Source organism: Anser cygnoides, chromosome 4 (assembly GCF_040182565.1).
Source record: "Anser cygnoides isolate HZ-2024a breed goose chromosome 4, Taihu_goose_T2T_genome, whole genome shotgun sequence".
Classification (NCBI taxonomy): domain Eukaryota; kingdom Metazoa; phylum Chordata; class Aves; order Anseriformes; family Anatidae; genus Anser; species Anser cygnoides.
The window spans coordinates 79076710-79096071 of NC_089876.1; the positions used below are offsets into that span (position 1 = coordinate 79076710).

The 19362-nt window shown below is 36.5% G+C and overlaps 1 protein-coding gene and 1 long non-coding RNA gene across 4 annotated transcripts in view; one reads left to right on the top strand and one right to left on the bottom strand.

The window, feature by feature from the left end:
* Window positions 1–3965, bottom strand: part of NDST4 (N-deacetylase and N-sulfotransferase 4) — a 155556-nt gene extending 151591 nt beyond the window's left edge. For 2 of the 3 annotated variants that reach the window (XM_048066491.2, XM_048066487.2), the window contains exon 1: window positions 3884–3964. The gene's annotated coding sequence lies outside the window, so the exon portion shown is untranslated. Of the gene's footprint in view, window positions 1–3883 lie in introns of all 3 variants that reach the window. The other variant, XM_048066489.2, reaches the window with a different exon arrangement.
* Window positions 1–19362, top strand: part of LOC106038630 (uncharacterized) — a 201598-nt gene that overhangs the window by 6153 nt on the left and 176083 nt on the right. The window lies entirely within an intron of this gene.

A 19362-nucleotide genomic window follows, 5' to 3' on the forward strand; every position in this document is an offset into this window, starting at 1 on the left:
AGCAAGGGTTCAGGCTAAAACCCGAACACATTCGTTGTTATATACAGAAGGAAATATCTGTGAGAGGTAAGCAGCATGTGATGAGGGGAGCAGGAAGGGGTGCAAACAGACAAATTTCTTGGCAGCTCCGAACATAGGAGTGGGCAAATAAAAGCATCTTTGTTATTGCCTGTTTTGCTATCTTGCCCTGTAAGATTTGCTCTGGTTTTGCTGTTGATGTCCACCACTGCATACTAATGTAGCATTTGAAATTAAATTAGAATAGGATTAACATTTCCTTGTGCACAGCTCAGAAACTACAGTTGATTCAGTGTTTAGTGTCTGGTTGATTCAAACATGTGTATGTCATGACTTTGATGTAACCTTCAGAACAGAAAAACCTCTGTTCCCTTTCCCTGAGGTGAATGAGTGAAATTCTTTGAGCATATTGCTAAAGACACAATCATGTGTGTTTGTTAGGAGCACCTGAAGCTTTTTATTTTCTACAGAAACTACCCTACTTTGGCTTTACAAAAATTTGCTCACCAAACTAAACATCTGAGTTTAAATTCAAACCTGCTTGTCTCATTCTAAACTTTCTAACCCCCCTTTTTTGTTGGAAGTAGTTGTACTCCAAAGAAAATCAACAGATTACTTCATCATTGAAGAAAGCACGTTTCTATGCCAAAGTTGCAGTGTGCGTTGGGAGGGTGTCCTGCATTGCAGGAAGATTTTTTGAAGTTATTGTTCTGAGAGGTAAATCTTGCTGATTGAACACTACCAGCATTTTTTCAATAATGTGAAAAGCATAAAAGCATTGTTCAATGTTTCTTTGTGCTTGGCTTAGCAGAAAAATAATTTTGAACATCACATCAGCTTTGAGCATGTTCTAACCTACAAAATTTTTGAAAGCATTAAGAGTGTACAAAACTCTGTACAGCTACAGAAAGGTTTCCACACCTAAGAAATATACAGGAGGAGTCTTGATGATTTCAGAGCTCGCTATTAGTATTCACAATGCATGAGGACCATCTTTTTCCATAGACGGGGGTGGGAGGGGAAATGTGAGGAAGGAGAACCTAGACACCTGGGACAAGTATGCCAAAACTGAGATGGCAGAAGCAAAACAAAATCTAACAAAACCGTTGGACAAGATTAGAAGGCAGCAAATAGTTTATAGGCGTGTTTGTCAAAGGATTGAAGGATGAGCAACTGAGAAGAAGCATTATTTCAGAAACCTCTTTGACTCCCTAGTCACACTTCTCCACCAGTGCAGAACCAGCAGGTATCTACAGGCAGAACACTTGTTCTTAGGCAAATGTGCATACAGCACTGAGTATGAAGTATAGATTATTAAATGTTTAATACAATCAATACAATCATTTTCATAGATTTATATGGTGTTTAGTCTTTTATAAATAGACACTGACAAAACTTTCCAACAACTGTACTTAATATGAATTATTAACTCTTGGTGGTATGATTGCAGGATTATGTCTAATCCTGCTTATTTTGGGGAAAAGTTGTATTCCCTTGGAAGGAATAAGATTTCATTTTAACAGAGGAAAGCGTAGCTTCTATGTACCAAGGGAATCTGCAGTGCAGCATAACTATGAAAAAATAGTTCATAGAACATTAAATACTAAGTGAAGTTATTCTTCATTTATTTGCTCCTAAGTGAAGTAAATTTTCAGTTAAAAAAATCACTTCTGCACTTAACGTGCAGTTAACTTGTTGGAAAGCTTGCAAGTTATAAAAAGCTTTTGCCTTGGATGTTCTTTGTAATGAACATTTTCATACTGACTTAAGGCCTAATGCTATCAGGTGGAGAGCAGCCTCTAAATTTTCTTAAGGGTGGGAGTATGCCTGCTATGACAAACAGTAGCCCCCAAATTAAAACCCCCAGTGCTTGAGATCTTGCTGCTTTGAATGCTGAAGAAAAGTTGAAGGTAGAAACAGAGCCATAAATGCATTTGAGGATCTTAAACTATTGCAATTGGACACAAGGGTAGAAAGGTAGCCAAAGTTTTCTTACTGGCTATGACAGTAGTATCAGCCTGCAGAATAATTAAGAGCTCACCAGGGGATAAATGAGAAAAGGGTTATATGGGTTTTACTCTGCAGTGTTTTAAGGGATCTCTCTTTAACTGTAGAGGAGTTTTGCTCATAACTTAACAGAAATCAAAAGCAACAGGAAAACTTCACCTGAGGTGTTGCACAGTCACTTCCTTCCCCCCTCTCTCACACACTCTCTCCCTTACTCTCACCTTCGTTTAGTTCTAACACTCAGTTATTCTTCTATTGCTCACTCCATCTTCCCATCAGGGATGCTTATATCCGCTCTTCCACAAAGTTAAGGAACTACAGCAAGAGTTACTGTAACATGCAACTTCTTGCCTGTATGCTAGAAAACTGGTAGCCTGTCTGCAGGGAATGGAGAAAGGATTGAGTTTTGTTGCAGCAGCAGCTCTCCTGTGATGAGCGTAGAGGAGGTAGTGCATGAGGAAGACTGAAGGAGATGAAGTTCAGGAGAAGAAAACCAGCTTAGTGTTGTGCGCTGTAGGAAAAGATCTTCCCTGAGACTTCAGACAGTGCTGAGTTGTGCAAGCAGCAGTTTACATGTTATACAGACAGGTTTCATGGTTTTGTATGAAAGATGGGGGGAAGAAAAAACTACCTTGGAGCCCCTCTGATCTTCCCATCCCCAGCTCAGCAACCAGCTGAGCAGCCTGAATAGCAGTGGCTGCAATGTGCAGTGTAAGCTGCTTCCAAAGCAGCAGTAACATTGGAGGCTTACATTAAAGCTAGAGGAACTGCTGTAATGGGAGGGAATGTTTCAAGGTCAGTGATTCTTTCTTTGTTTCTTTTAAAAGAAAAAAGCTTGAACAACAAAGTTATGCTGGTAGAAAATCTTACTGTTTAAAGAAAAATAATCAGACTTGTTTATGCAGACATTCACGGATAGTTTGCTACAGAATCATCTTCCTTAGTAATAAGGGAAAGTTATCTAGCCATTATCAGTAATAATGCATCTTCAAAAATTTGATGCTTTCAGTGACATTTTAATCTTCGTATATCCCAGAAAGCATCATGATTTTCTCAAAGTATTAGTGAGATTTACTTTAAAACTGCACAACCAAGCCATGTAAACAGGTGTTCAGTCCTCTACTGATGGCTCAACACTTACAGAGCTATAAAGTAATGTTATTTTTTTCTGTCAAAATGGTTTTCATTCTATGCTAGGATTATACAAATTTCCATGTCTTATACAGGATTAAATTTTTAAGTGTCAAAGTTTTCTCTTCCCTGGAATGTTTTGCACTTTGTGTAGTCAGGTAAAGATTGTATCCCCCTACCAACTGTATGGTGTAGGACACATCTCTAAGCTAACTGAGAATTATGAATTGTCCTAATTGTAGCTGGGACAGTCTCTTCAGGCATGAGGATATTGAAAACCTCAGTTCTATTGTCTTCATTTCAGAGTACCTGCTTATACTGTAAGATTGCTATGCACGCCTTACAATATAAAGAGCAGAAACTTAACAACTCATGCAGTTAATCAGATGACTTCAAAGGCAGAAGTTGCTATAAAAATGTTAAATATTATCTATTGTATCATAGATTGGAAAGACTGATGAATTTTTGCTGCCCTGTGTAATAATGATAGGCATCTGTTTCTTCTGAGATTCAGACCCACTGCAGTCTCTTAGCTAGCTGTATTTCATTAACTTTTATAAACCTCTTGCCTTCAATAACAGCAAATGAAACTCAGGCACAATGTCTCCCTCTAGGCCACAGACAACTCCAAGTTCCAATAATTCAGTGTTGGAGTTGAATAAAAGACAAATTATTCTGTCATGTGTCAGTAGCTACAATACATCAACCAGTAATACAAGGTACTTACTGTGCAAGAAGCAGGGTTATTTTCAATTACTGTCAGCTACTTAATTATCCAAGGTGTGTGGTGCTGCGCAGCTCATTGTGTTGTACGACACTGCTTCCTGTTTGGCTCCAAAACGTGGGTTTCCTGTACCCAGGCACATGGGACCAGAAACAAAACTTGAGGTTTTGGTGGTTTTTTGTTAGTTGAAGTACAACATGTGATAAGCTAAACTGTTTTTTAAAAAAAAAGGTTATACCAAGGGGTAAAAAAAGTTACACACATGCACACAGCCCTTCTGGATAGCATGTGGTTGTGTACAGCAGAGTTGAAGCTGAGTGGAGCACAGCAACCGCAAGTGCTCTAAGGCTTTTGCTTTCTTATGAACAGACTTCAAACGATCTTGCTCAAAGCAAAACGTGTGACCCTTCCAGTCAATTTGATACAGCACTCTGGTATTCCAGACATGGTTTACTGGCATCTATAGGTAAATACATCCCAGTCTGTTTGATGATATCCTATTATCTGCTTCTGCATCCTAATGTAGCTATAATGCAACAATGTAAGCCCTTGAGTACATGATTTACAGATTTTTATTATGTAGTAGGATATGCAAAACTAGCCTGAGCTGCTTGTGACTAGCAAGTGCTGCCTTGGTGTGCTCAGCGGGACTCCCAGCCAGAAGGGGGCCCTTGGGTTTCTCCTCTCAGAAGTCTTTGGACCAGAGCATCCGTTCATCAGTCAAAATGGTTCTCAAAGGAGCAGGCTAAAACTTCCCTTTTAGTGAGAGTCTCTGATCATTTGGCACGTATGAATGTAGGAAAAAATTGTGGTAGTCTATCTGCAGCTTTCATTTATTCTAATTCTGATAGTCTAATGCATGAACTGTACGTACAGCAGATTTGTAAAAGCTGAGAATTGATTCTGGTGGCTTTTTTGTTGCAGCTTCTTTTCACCTAATCTTTCAGCGAACAAATCTGGTCTTGTTCTTGAGACTAACTTTATCAAAAGTATTAAGTTTGGAGCAGCTTCATTTGTACAAATATTTAACCCAATCAGTACAAGTTTTCCTCATCTTTAATAACTAAATAGTAAAAATAAAATTGGTCTTCCTTTATTAGGCTTTGAGTACATGTCCATGCATGACAGGTGTTTTAAGAGGCCTGACTTCAATAAAAGACCTTTATATTTGATGAGATTTTTCACATAACAGGCAACATTTTTAGAAAAAGCTGTGCCAAGTCATATTTTCTTCCACAGACTACAAAGCGTTACTTCTCCCCTGCCAGAAAATGAAAGTCACCCATTGCAAATACTGGTGATATTAGTGAGTGTATTTGCATATAAGGATTCAGCCAAAATGCCTGAGTAAAGGAGAGGCTGATTTTTTTTACAGCCTTTTATTCTCGGAGGTCCTTGGTTTCTCAATTTCAGAACTGAAGACACCTTGTCTGGTGTAGGTGTTGCCATTGTGCATGTGTGTAGGGTCAGGTCAGAAAAATTACATGACATTACCTGACTTAGTGCTGTCAATTCTTAACTCCTCTTTCACAGAATTAAATCGTTGCTGTGATTTATTGCACATCTGGTCATTGGGAGGAGACGTATATCATGTTTTTGCTAAGTAAAGTATGCAAGCATACAAAGACTATTTTGTCAATGTCACATTAATTATCCAATAATATTGAACTTAATTCTTGCAGTAAACTTATTACAATGCAAGTAAACACATCTAAATTATGAACTGTACTGTACCTATTATGCAACACTTCTAATTGGCAAGGATGAGCATTACTAGCTTAAAAATGAAAGACAAGATATTCCACTGTCCTCTATTACCTTATAAATTATAAATATTCTCCTTCAATTTATATAGACGGACTTTGCTTTTAATAAGCATCATTATATGGTGGTTATGTTGCAGAAATAGCAGTTAAGTTAGATTCAAATTTTCTATTCCTGGCCTAGACTTTGGTCAAGAAAAGAACTGTAGCCTTTGCACCCAGTTATGTTGGTCCTATGCCCTATAAACACTTCAATTCCTTATGATCTTTCTTCAGGATTCACTGCAGATGACCTTACAATAACTGTTTCAGTTTTGAAAGCCTATTTGTGCAAACGGATCATTCAGGTTATGTTCCTTGCTTTAAACAACCAACCACCACCAACAAAAAACCAACTCCAAAACAAAAAACAAAAACATGAATCAAGTGATCTGGGTGTTTAAGAACTCAGTGAGAGAATCATGATTTCATGTTGCTCCTTTGTAGGGAACTGAAAATTATCTTCATTATTGTTGGTCTTTTTTTATGCTTTGCAAATGAGAGAGGAGATGCAAAGAGACAAGTCTGTATTTTTGTATTTGAAAACTAGCAAATCTAGTTACTAGCCAAAACCCTTTAGATCTGTCAAAATATTACAGTACAAAATAAGATGGACAAATGATTTCATCTAAGGAACAGGAGCATGGAAAGGAAAATTGTCAGAAACAAAGATGGAAAACTGTTTCCTGGCAAATTCCTGCTGATATGACAGTCCAGAAATGGCTCCCAATAAATTTATTCCATGTGACAGTGATATGAAATCTTACAGCTTGTATCGTAAGCTATCCTTTTTCTTCAGACAATAGAAACCTCTGTTCCTGACAGCACTGAAAAGAAACCTAGAAGGAGATAGGACTTCAGTTCTAATCAGTGATTTCATTTCGTACTGGTGTTAGTGATGAATAACCCAAGGCTGTCATTAAAGAAGCTGTGACAGCTTCTCTTCTGCACTGTTTTCACTTTTTTTCAGTAGTGCTGGAGCAACCATTAGGGTACAATTCTTAGCACTGTCAAGCTCCCCAGTTGTTTAAAGCCATCCAAATAATTTCCTAATATCAGCAGGTACCATGTTTCGGGAGTTCATCAAATAACTCAGGATATACAACAGCATTAGGCAGTGTCTTCTGTCCCTGTGGCTTTAGATGCAATATCTCAGGAGTCAGGAAAGCCACAATTTTGCCCTTTTTTTTTTTAAACCAGAGGGATGACCCTCACTTAGCACGGACTGCTTTCTCTTTTTACTTTTTGGCTGCTTGGTGAAGCAGGATACTTGCCATATTTATCCAGTTCTTGCTGTTTTCTGTCTGAAATGCATGCCCATTGCTTTCAAAAGTCTTACCGGATTTTTTCAGGCACTGAATATCTGAACAAACTTAGATGCTTCTCCAGGTGTGGAGAAAGTAATTTGCTATATACAGTGAGATGCAAGTAAACTCAGGAGTCCAGTTCAGAGCTCAATTCAGTGAATGTTTATATATATATAAACATTTATATATATATATAAAGAAAAGATTCTTTTAAAGTACTTGAAGTACACTGCAGAACACCTGTTGAAAAATATTTTCTTGTGACCATTAGACTTTCACTCCTTGTTACAGAAATCCTACAAACTAAATAAATTCATGGCTGACCACAATCATCCTTCTTTACAAAGGAGAAACTGCACCTGAGAAAGCTTTTTTTTTCCCCCCTCAGGAAGTTCTTGAGGAGTGATGCTAAACTGTCTTCAGCTACTCTTTCCTATGTGAGACCACACGAAAGCGTGATCGGTAGGATATCTTGTGTCCAGAGTAGACTGTTCTCTTGCTGTTTGCAAGGATCATGAAAAGTAACTAATCAGACTAATGCAAGTATTTCTATGCTTTCTGTTCTTAGGTCAATTAACCTGGTATAAAGGTTATTGCATAATGTGCTTTGTTAATCCCCAGAGAACTGGTCTCTGGGGGTACATCTTTGGCAACTAAATTCCTGCCACCTGGGGAAATCAATGTAACTGAACCTATATAATTTATTTGACCACTTCTGTGGTGTTCACTTGTGCTTCTCTTCAAAATGGCATTTCCACAGCATAAGGCAGGATTTGATTAATGAGAAGATTTTTTTAAACTGAGATCTTTTATGTCCCCCAGATATAACAAAGAAATCATCACAGCAAATCTGGCAGGACATGCTTCATTCATCTCTTAAGGCTTATTACCTAAACAAGCTTACAGAAACATGTCAATGAATGTCTTAACTCTGACAGCTCATTAATCATGTACTACAATAAAAATAAACAAAATTCATCCATTATTTTTGAACAGTTGCATTTGTTCTTTCTAAGCTAATGCTGAATGAGAATGCTAACTAACTTCTCCATAAGTAACACTCATTTTACTTCACTTTTTTTTCCCTATATCAGTAACTTTTGGCAACTAGCAAACAGGAAAAACATCTTGAATAATGACTTAGTCATTGAAAGTTTTCTATCTTCAATGCCAGTTGAAGTATCTCACCGAAGACCAGCAAACAAATTTTATTAAAGATAGTAATGGGCTTGTTTGTTTAAAGATAATGCATTTTGTTCTGCTAAATTCTTTCTGTTTACAAGCATTGTAATTCTTATATCCATGCAAAGGCTAGTATCTTTCCTTGAAAATGCAGCCTTTTAAGATCATAAATATATCGACTACACCACTAGCCAGCACATGGCTTAAAAAGCCTTATGCGGAGGGACTGTGCTGTGATCTGATAAGGCATCAGAAATAAACAACTTTGCTTAAGTGTGGAGGGATTTTGGTGAATCAGTGGGGCAAAGCTTGGTGTAGCTTCTGCATATGGCCATGTATATTTATTGCATAAACTAGTCTGCAAATGTTCATCTCATGGAGGCAGTGGGACACCGGTCTCCCATGCAGTAATACTGTCTGTGGCTATTTAAGTATTTCTCTGAAGTCTGCTTATTGCAGATCCTAACACCTGTGTCCAACTACCAGAAAAAGTGCAGATAAACTTATTCTCGTTGGGGATGCTCACAGCACATATTAAGATCTGCTTTAATATATTGAAATATATCTGAGACCAACATTGTCCATTCTTCATGCTGGCAACAACACTGAGAGGGAAAAAATACCAAACTATGATAAGAAATTTTATTAGTTTTATTTAAGAATTTCCAGTAAGCGGTAGGTTTTTTCTGTAGTATCTTGGAATTTTTAATGTTACTTACTTAATGAGTATTTCTTAGCCTAGTTTAATGAGTATTTCTCAACTGAACTTTTAAAAATTGAGGTTTGCACTTAAAAAATCTGAGTAGATAATTTTACTTTGGTGTATATTTATTCTATACATTAATATGAATGATGAAAAAGTGTTTTAGAAGCATGGGGTTGAAGATGACATACAATCATCACTGTGTGTGTTAAACATAAATCCTCTGCTGTTCCTATTCTGCACAGACCTCACACTGATGAAGTTTGTAATTCTTTAGTCCCTAGCTTACATAAAATGTAGGATTCATTGTTTTGGCTTTTTCCTGTCTCCGTGGGATATTTTTTTCAGTAGCATATTCCATATTTAATGGAGTTCTGAACTGCAAAATTTATTGTGAAACCTGGTTCTCAAGCAAAATAATACCAAAGGTATGGCTTCGAAACTACTAGGACTTTACCCTTAGTATTTATTGGAATCAACCTGGAATTGAAGAATTGAATGAACAGTGATTTAGGCACAGGTTTGGCTTGAACTGCATCGGTGATTCTGCTGGTGCTCTATGAGAATGTTGGAGTCATCAGCTATGTTGGAGCTCGAAGTCTGACTTAGCAATCAACTTTGCATTGTTTACAAAGAAAGACACTATTCGAGACTACATATGAACAACTAAAAATGAGGAACAGCACATGAACAGTCTTCATAATGAAATGTGGACAAAAGTAATGAAATCCTGGCAAAATGCTGAAACTCAAAATTAATACAAATTTCCTACATATATTTTCTTATAAACCTAAAGAAACATTTCCCTTCATTTGCTGCTTTTGATGATTTATCAATTTTTTTCTAATACTGGTGTTCTGATAATACTTACCAAACTCTGAAATAGATGATCCTGGTTCCTGCCTGATAGGAGAATCTATTTATTGGTCTTTAGTAGAAATATTTATGATTTTAGTGACAGAAAAACAAAGCAAAATGTCAACATATTGATGTTTCCCCTCAGGTTTTTCTCTTGTATTCTATGAAAATAATATTTTCAGTGCTAGAACTGCAGAGTGGTCAAAATGACCAGGGGATTATTGACTATAAAACCAGAGAATGAATAAATAAAAATGAATTGAAATGAAGCGATTAAAAAATTAATCTGAGAGAGATTTTAAGTTGTCCAGCCTTGAAAGCTATATGATGAAATGTTTGACAAATTAAAAAAAAAAAACAAAGCAAGGACAAAGCGAGAAGTTAGCCCAGGCAGTAGTCCACATTATTTTCAGTGGGGCTTGTATAAATCTAGGTCAGGTATTTGTGCCTGGCACAGGATTGTGGTCTTCTGTGTCCACCACTGATTCTTTTCTTGCTGAGAATAAAGGGGAGTTATAGTCTATATGTCTGGCTACTAAGAGGAAGGGGGCAGGAGGTGGTTAATGAGGCACTTTGGTACCCATGTCATGCCCTGGGACAAGGACAGGTCCTATAGCTAGAATGCCTGGCCTGAGAGTGCTTTTAAGATAGCACCCCAGCATCAACATGCGCAGAGGAGACATGGGCATCTGTAACCTGGGCTCTTTGCTGTTTGAAAGTGTTTAGAAGAAGTGAAAATAGTTCAGATGGCTTGTCTGTCCTCTCTAGCACCCTCCAAATATCAATCAGTTTTATGAAAACCTTGCATAAGCATGTCCATAGCAACAGCACTGCACAGTACTGTTGCTACAATGCCCCCCATTTTCTTTTTGCAGTAGGACGTAACCAATTCAGACTACAAAAATGACTATGTATTAGTGCTGGTAGGAACAAATTTAGAGACTTACGGCACTTCTGTTAAATCAGTAAACTGTAGATGTATTCTCCTTACACAAAGGAATTTAATAAAAGCAGTAAATATCCTTTTTTATTTTTTGATTCAGGTGGTGTTGGACTTGACACAACTTTGCTATTTTTTTAACTGCAGATTTGATAACAATTTCTTCTCCATTCTGAAGTAGTGTCCTGTTTTTTTATGATAATATACTGAAAGCTGCTTTGAATCCCTCAAATGCTTGTAGATACTCAGTACTTTGCAGGTCTTCTCAATATGATATTATGAAAACACTGGAGACTGGATGAGGAATGTGTATAAGATAGTTATGCCTATAAACTCTCGCCTATTTTAAGATGACACTTGCTACTTTCACGCTGAGGTGAAAGTTTTCTATACTTTGATTAATACTTAATTTTCATAGACTCTGAATTCATGATAATTTCATTTTTGAAATAGGCATCCTGCAAGTTGAAAGAGACTTATTTATTTCTTTTACTATTTTTTTCTTGTGCAAAATGCAAAAAATTCTGAAAAGCGGAGATAATCACTGTACATTTGTATGTTAATGTTACCAGGTAATCATCTTGAAAGACTGAATATGATTAACACCTTGAATCATAAACTAGAGAAAATGTACAACGCTTGACAGGGAGTGAAACATCTAATACAGTGTGAAAACATCTGGCCAGGAAATTGTTTTCAAAACACTGAAAATTATAAGCAATTATCAAGTATTTTACCTGACTATACTCATAACTCTGTTTTAGTGACACTTTAACTGATATTATGCTCCATTTCTCAGCATTTTGATTTTTGGATAATCACCCTAGATCTATGATTTACACTTTCATCATCTTCCTTGATGTGCATAGCAAATATTTTGGTCATGTACTTTAAGGGGGGCAATCAAAGCTGGAGATGGAATAAGGTACTCCTGTGACAATTGAAGGGAAGAGCTTAATTCAGCAATTCTCATCAGTGAGGGATCTAACAGGAATTTCAGGTGCCCCCAGATCAACTTGAGCTAAAGTTCTAAGGAAGGAAGCCTGCATATGCTACTTTCTTAGCACAATGAAAGTGTTATTTTCAAGACCTTGTTGGGAAATAGACATATATGTGCACAACTTTGGGATGTTGTAAATTGCCAGGGTATGGCAGCAGGTATATTAGTTACTCTTAAGATGATACTCATGATGTAGATGTCTTTTAAAACCTTCTAAATGAACAGAAAGGGAAATGCATCCTTTGTGTACCCATTTACAGTCAAATATGTTTTTACTAATACGTTTTCCCAGAAGAGAAGGTAGTATACCAGTGACAAAGTCAAAAGATGCTAGGTTTCTTTTGGCTCCACAAATACTTTTAACTCCTAAGTCTGAATGCTGTTTATGGCTTTGGAATGTAGTTGTCAGCTATTTGTGATTTTTATTGTGCTAATAATGCTCTTCCTGTAGCTGGGCTGAGCCATTAAGTAGAAACTGCCTTTTCATCTCAGAAATGGAGCTTCCTATCTCAAATCATTCCAGGACCTGCCATCAAACTGGCATCCCTGGTGGTCATTTCTTCCACTCTTAGATGAAAGTGGCAGTAAGAAAAAAATCCCATGTTGTCCCTCAATGGGAAGGTTCAGAGGAGGTCAGATCCTGACATTCTTGCACAGCTCTAGCAAAACCAACAACAACAAATGTAAATCAGGCTGGTGTGTTAAAGGAAGTGAGGTGAGTTTTCACCACAGATGGTGATAGTGCTTCATTAAAGCAGTAAGCTATGTAAGGTCAAATCATTGGATTCTACAGGATAATATCTATTCTATAATATTACATCAAGAAGTGCTTTATAGATGAGTCTCTTAGCTTAATATAGTACAAGGAGTTACTTGGTATCAAAGCTAATATAAATGCAAGATATTGACTTTCATTTTAGTTTCAGCTAATGTGACTTTTGGATGTCTATACATCCCTAATCCAGTATTTTCACAATGCATATGGGTTCTGTTTTGAAATTGGTTCTTTCCAGACTGATTTTTCTTTACTCTTTGCAGGTTGAGGAAATGTTTCTGTTGCTTTTGTCAATGATAATTTTCTTGTTTTGTGAGTTGGAAAAATAAAAGGCAAAATTTCAAGCAATTTAGTGTTTTCAGTCTGAAGTATGCTGAGGAATCAATGTCTCAAAATATTTCAAGGAAAGGCTGAAGTAATAAAAACGAGCTTTGGAAAACATTTTTCACTGCTATTAAATAATTCATATCAATGCATACAAAAGTATTAGATAAATGAAACAAGGGAAATTGGAATGAGAAAATAGGAAAACTTAAAACGATATTTAAATCAGAGTTCTGCATCTTGAATTTTCATTTGAGTTATTAGTTGGAACGAGCATATTCCAAAACCATTTTGGAACTTGTATAACAGTGTTTTCGTAGATATGCTGGAAAAAAGTCTCACAACACTGAAGTATTTGCAGTACATCACTTCCTGCTTGAATTTTATTGCTTTTCCTTGATAGCAACAATTTTCAGACTTTACGTGACTTACTCAATCCACCTTTGCTTGCTTCTTTAAAAACAGTTCCAGGAGAAGAGTTCAAAGATTTTCAAGGCATGGGTGAACGCGTTTTAGACCCACCTGTCACTTTAGGCAGCAGTTATCTGGGGAGCGAAACAGACAGCACAAAGTGAAATTCATAATGGAGGTGGGCTCTATATGGGTACTGGTACCGTAGAGAAAAGTTTATGTAATGGTCCTGTATATGTTCCAACCTGGTGGTTCCATCAAGTTCATCAGCGTTAGCGTACTGGAGAGAGGTGACCTTCTCCCAAGTACACCAGCAGCCCTGTGGATGTTCTCAGGGTGAGCTGTTATTTCACTGCAGGAGCTGAAGTGCTATCCAGGCTCGGAGTCAGAAAATGCTTTAGTCTTGGTCAGTGGCCAACATGCTCAGTTTCTTGTAGAGATGTGTTTTGAACAGTGCAACTTTCATGCTGTTGAAGTCCTGTTACACACATAAGACTTGAAAACAAATTAAAACATTCCCCTCAAACTATTCCTAAACCGTGCATCAAAACAAATGAGTCATGAATCTGAAGGGAGAAGAGTATGTGTGTATTTAGAAATTTCAATTTAAGAAATTATGATGATCCTGTTCTATTTTTGTTTTTCTATTCTCCTATTCACAAGTTGTTAACTTTATAAAGGATGCTTATAACAAAGTTAATTCATAAGCAGTTCTATATGCAAGACGAAACTGTTAATTGAATTAAAATTTTGCAAGTGAGAAGGCTAGTTTTTAAATTCAAGCTGTGAATGAACAGTGAATGCTCTAAGGACATGGCCTGCTTATACTTTAAGTGGCATTTTCAGTCAGATTTGAAGAAGATCAAGATAAGTGCAGGGAACTGAAAAGGTATGTGCCTCTGAATATTCAAGACAAGTTATAGTAATTAAAAAAAAGTTGGTATTTGAAATGAAGATGTGAAATATTTTTAAGGGTATGCATTATTGTGCCTTGTTGAAACATAGATCAAATCTTCAGCTGAATCTATGTATAACTGAGTACAAACTCAGCATTTTCTGTATTTTTTTCTAATTGTAAGGGTTTAAAATCACTGCTCCTTATTACATGCTGATAATGTTTTTAAGTATTCCATTTAATTCATACGCTCCATTTAATCTGAAAATTACATGAATCAAAGATGACTCTTTTTATCTCTAAACCCACAGACATACTTTATGTATATCTGATGTATAAAATAGGTTGTAGGTAAAGCAGTCCATGGGACCTGTGAGACCTGATTTTGTACTAGGTGGCTCTGGAGAAGGCACATTGCTCTTCTATAACCTTGGCTTGTCTTTCAGGAAGAAAAAGATAATATCACTGACCTTTATACATCTTATAGGTTAAGTGACATTGCAGAATAGGTAATAGAAGTACTAGCTGACAGACGATTATCCAGGAGAATAGACAATTATCAAGGAGAATACTGCAAGCAGAATAAGTGGGGAAGATGTTAAGAACATCTGCATGTTTTACAAGAGGACTAATAAATACCTGGGCTTCAACTCCTGAATGTGATTGGGATTTCTCTGGATTACTTGGCTTCTCACTCAAGCTGTAATATTGCTGTTACTCTCTGTGGTTATTATATATGATAACTTAAAAACACCTAAGGGCTGTAACTGGACCAGCAGGGAGGTGTGGGGGAAATCCTCGCTTTTCAGGAAGTAGTTCCCTTGTATTGACCAGTGAGTTGAGTTCAAATGTGTACAATGCAGAAATCTTGGACTAAGAGAAAATGATGCATACTTATTTTTTTCCTTAGCTCAGAGAACCTGTGTGTGTAGGTTAGGGATACCTCTTGACCACCATTTTTTGATACAGTTGTTCAGATTCTCCACTATGTCGTACTTGGTGAATCTGAGTAATGAACCAATGAATCAATATTTAACTCAGAAAAATATGTTAAGTGCATCGAGTTTGGTGTCCTTTACTTGATTTAAACAAAGTTTGAGCAATTATATTTCTCTGATCAAGTTGTACTTGTTGAAGCCTGCTTGTTTGTAATAGTGAAGGGAGCATACTCTCTTCTCCATTATTCATAGATGAAATTACAGTTTAGTGTTCAATCAAAAACACATGATGGTTTGAGGAGGAGGTTGAAAGCAAAAGACAGCTGTGACCATTTTAAAAATACATTTCTGTTACTGTAGTGTTAGGTAAGCTTAGATCATTACATTGAATAATATACATTTCACAGAAAGATAAAATATCTTTAATTAGGCTTTCATTGAATTACAAATTTTTAAAAAGTAGCTTTAAAGGCTCTTCATCTTGACTTGATCTGACTGAATGTCTTGTACTCACATTGTATCTTGTGAAATCATTTACTAAGGAGACTTCAGGAGTTTTGATGCGTTTTATGGTACTGAATGCTTTGAGAGGATCAGTTATAAGATTCCTCTGAATTCCTTTTTAATGAGTTGGAGTAAGCATTGTCCGTATTTTTGAACAGTGTAGTCTCATTGCTCTTTTAAGCAGTGTGCTGAAAAAACAATTTCATTATAATGAAACGGCTCACTGCAAGTTCTCTAGAGAAAATGAGACTGAATTTGATGGCCTGCTTGTTACTGATGAGATTTTTTTATCATGAATACTGTTAAGTTTCACTTTTCTCATTAGGGTTAGAAACAGCAAAATATCTTAAATTCTAAAGTTGCTATATTTGTTTTCTAAGTTGATATAATGTGTTGGGGGCAGAAAGGGGAAAGCAAAAATGTGGCAAAACAAAACTGTTTCTTAACTTTTATTCTTGAAACTCTACCTCAGTTATCCCACAGCTCAATTCAAATCAAAATCAATCAAAATCAAAAAATCAAAATCAAAATTCAAATCAAAATGTGGATAAAATCTAGCAACAAAACCAACTTTAGTCTGTATTTATGGGCTTGTTTATATTGAATACTTGCATAAAAAAACACCTAGAAAATCTGGTTTGCATGTTCAGCTAAAGCATTTACCTTAAACACCTAAATTCATGTATTGGTATCTAATTAAATTACTTGGAAAAATTCTGACAACTCTTAATCAAATTTACTTAGAATCACTACCTTGAAAATGTGAATTTGAAGAACTGGAAAACAAACAAACAAAAAAAAACCACACCACAAACTTTTAAGCATTCTAAGAATTGCCTGATTATTCCTTCAGCTGTAGAGCTTGAATACTTGTCTGCTCGATACTTTTGAAGAGATCTGGGTCTTGTGTAGTCTTGTTGAGCAATACACTGGAGGAAAATAAGAAGGGAAACATATTTTATCTCAGATTGGAACAAAATCTTCTGAGAAAGAAATTATGGGTGCTCTTAATGAGGGAGAAAATAGACTTGTATGTTAGGTATGTGTTTTTTTAAGTTCAACACCGATAAATACTAGGAGGAAATGTTATTGTGGTTTACAATAGTTTCTGTCTATGGTTTGCTGTGCCTTGTTTTGATGGGAGTGTGTGGTTTTCTGGTGCTTTTGTAGAGCAAAGACGAATGAGATACTTGCCTTTTATATAAATATGGAAATAAATGAACAGTACATTCAACTGGCTGCATGTTTTGCCTAGCATTCACAGGTCTTCATAATTAGAAACCAAACACATTCGAGTTCACAGGCAAAGTTTGTGGAAGGGTTTCAGACTGCAGGAAACAAACAAACAAAAACACAGATCACCATAATCAACACTGTGGTTATCAGGATTCTTTGAGCTTATGAAAATACATCCTTGAGAATCTTTAGTTACTTGCTGCATGGAGAGTATGCTGCTTTGACGTCCCCATGAAAACAACTTCTGAGGTCAATGAATAGAATCATAGAATAGTTAAGGTTGGAAGAGACATTCAACATCATCTAGTCCAGCCATCCCCCTACCACCAATGTCACCCACTAAACCATGTCCTTGAACACCTTTCCTTGAATGCCCCAGGGATGGTGATAGCACCACTTCGCTGGGCAACCTGTTCCAGTGCCTGACTACTCTTTCTGAGTAAAATGTCTTTCAGATGAAATTGTGTCTACCACAGCTCATAGAATGTTTGGCATTTACTGAATTTGCGTAATGTGAGAAAAGATCTGGTGTCTTGGGGACTATATCTCTGGGGAGAGTACTTTATGCAGAGGGCCTAGAAATAAGACATCTGTGCCCTTGCTTCCTTATTTCTGTCTTAGCCAGAGGTAAGAGGGAGAGAACTGTCTGGAAGGGAAATGCAGAACTCAGGTCCTTTAGATCTCTTCAAACGTGATGTTTTCATAGACAGGTGTAGCTGCCTATCGAAGGAGTTGCAATCCACGGCTCTGGAAACCCTTGAAGAGTTGCTGTAAATGTATTCTTTACAAGCATGGGGCTGACCTCATTTGCCATTTTGGCCTTTTGCCAGCACTTAAGGCAGGGCTGGATCTTACTGCAAATATTTCAGAAATATTTGTGAATCACCCTAATGTGCTCATGAAATGTATGCTTGAAAAGCATGCGTTATTTGTTGTACATCTAATTGTCCTCTTGCAAACACACATTAGATATAGTTCTTTCAGAACTGTTGTCTTCTAAGATCCTGATCTATCCCACTGGCTGTCCCTTTGTTGTTAGCTCAAGCTCAAAATGACACAGATTACTCTGCCTCTGCCCTCTTTGTCTAAGGGACAGCTCCACTTGCTTTCTTCTCTTCAGCTGTTTGTGATTCAGGCATGTATAACATCAGTTGTCAAGTACTTTTCTATTGCTTTAACTTAGCTTCTGTAGGTATCTTTAACCATTACAGATTCTTTCTGCAGACTGTCTCTAAGATGTGTGCTCTGCCATATTGCTCCCTGAGCAGGCTTCCAAAACTTAATGTCCCTATTTTTGTAACAAATTTATGAATGACTGGAAAATACTGCCAGAATATTGTTTACTGTTGTTGTCTTTGACCGTTTTTGCATTCTTCTTGTATTCCTTTGTAGGTTTTCTTTCACATCAAATATTCTAACTTCACACAGAGATGACCTTTCCTGCCCTAGGTCTATTCTCTGCAAATATCCACTTCTGCATGTTTTACTTTTTCCCCATCTTGCTCAAAATTGCTAGATGAGACAAATTGCCAAAAACATTTGTAAGCCTCATTCTTTCAAACACTTACTTCAAGTTCCACAAATTCTGGTAGTGTCTCTTCCACGCACAACAGCTGTCCATCATGAGGATCAGTGTGTTGCTTTATTTTTCAGTTTGTCCCTATTGATCAGTTCTATCTGGTTTTGCTTTTCAATGATCACTCCTGCAAAGAGTTCATAATCTTTTATTTATTTATTTTGGGGAAGGTGTTACTACAGTCTGATTAGGGACAATGCTTTTGGATGTGTAGAAATGGTTCAAGATCTGGGGAATTCTGTTTGTCTCTTGACATTCTTTTATTTTAAATACTGTGACTGCTCAGTGATTTACTAGCATTCCAAAATCAGGAAGTTTTGCTCTCAGACTTATTCTGTACGCTCTTCCAAGACAATACATGAGCAATTCATAAAAAGTTCCAAAAAGGATTAAGTAATGGTTCATTGTTTCATTCAGAATTACTTCAACAGTTTGGGAACAGAACTTTGACTAGATAATTGAACTGAACTTATGTATGGAAACACAGGCCAAGCGTTTTATGACTTCTGCAGAATGTTGAAATCATACATCACACTGATTTTATATCATGGGTATTTACTCAAGGATGTGACGCTTCCTTGAGATATTATCATTGATTTAAATAAGATGAATAGAATATACTGAGGGGAAGAACTGCTGTATTGCATAAGTATTTTTCTTTATTGGTAGAATATAGATGATGAAAAGGTTTCCTGTATATTTAAATGTTTTAAAAGTTTTAAAAATATATATATATTTTTGCTTTGATTCATTAATGGGCATCGTTAGCAAAAAGTCTCATGGGATCTTTAAAAATTAAATGTAGAATCTACAGAAGTTGATAGGCATCGATTCACTTGAAAAGTTTTGAGACTGGGTCTAGGTTATGCTGTTTAAATTTTATCGCTTATTTTCATGCTTTTTTGAGTTTCTTGTCCATAGTTAGATTTTGTCCTTTAACAAATCCTATTTTATTTAACAAATCCTAAGCTATTAATATACAGAGGTACTCAGAAGCTGTATTTAAAACAAACAAACAAACTCTTAAGATA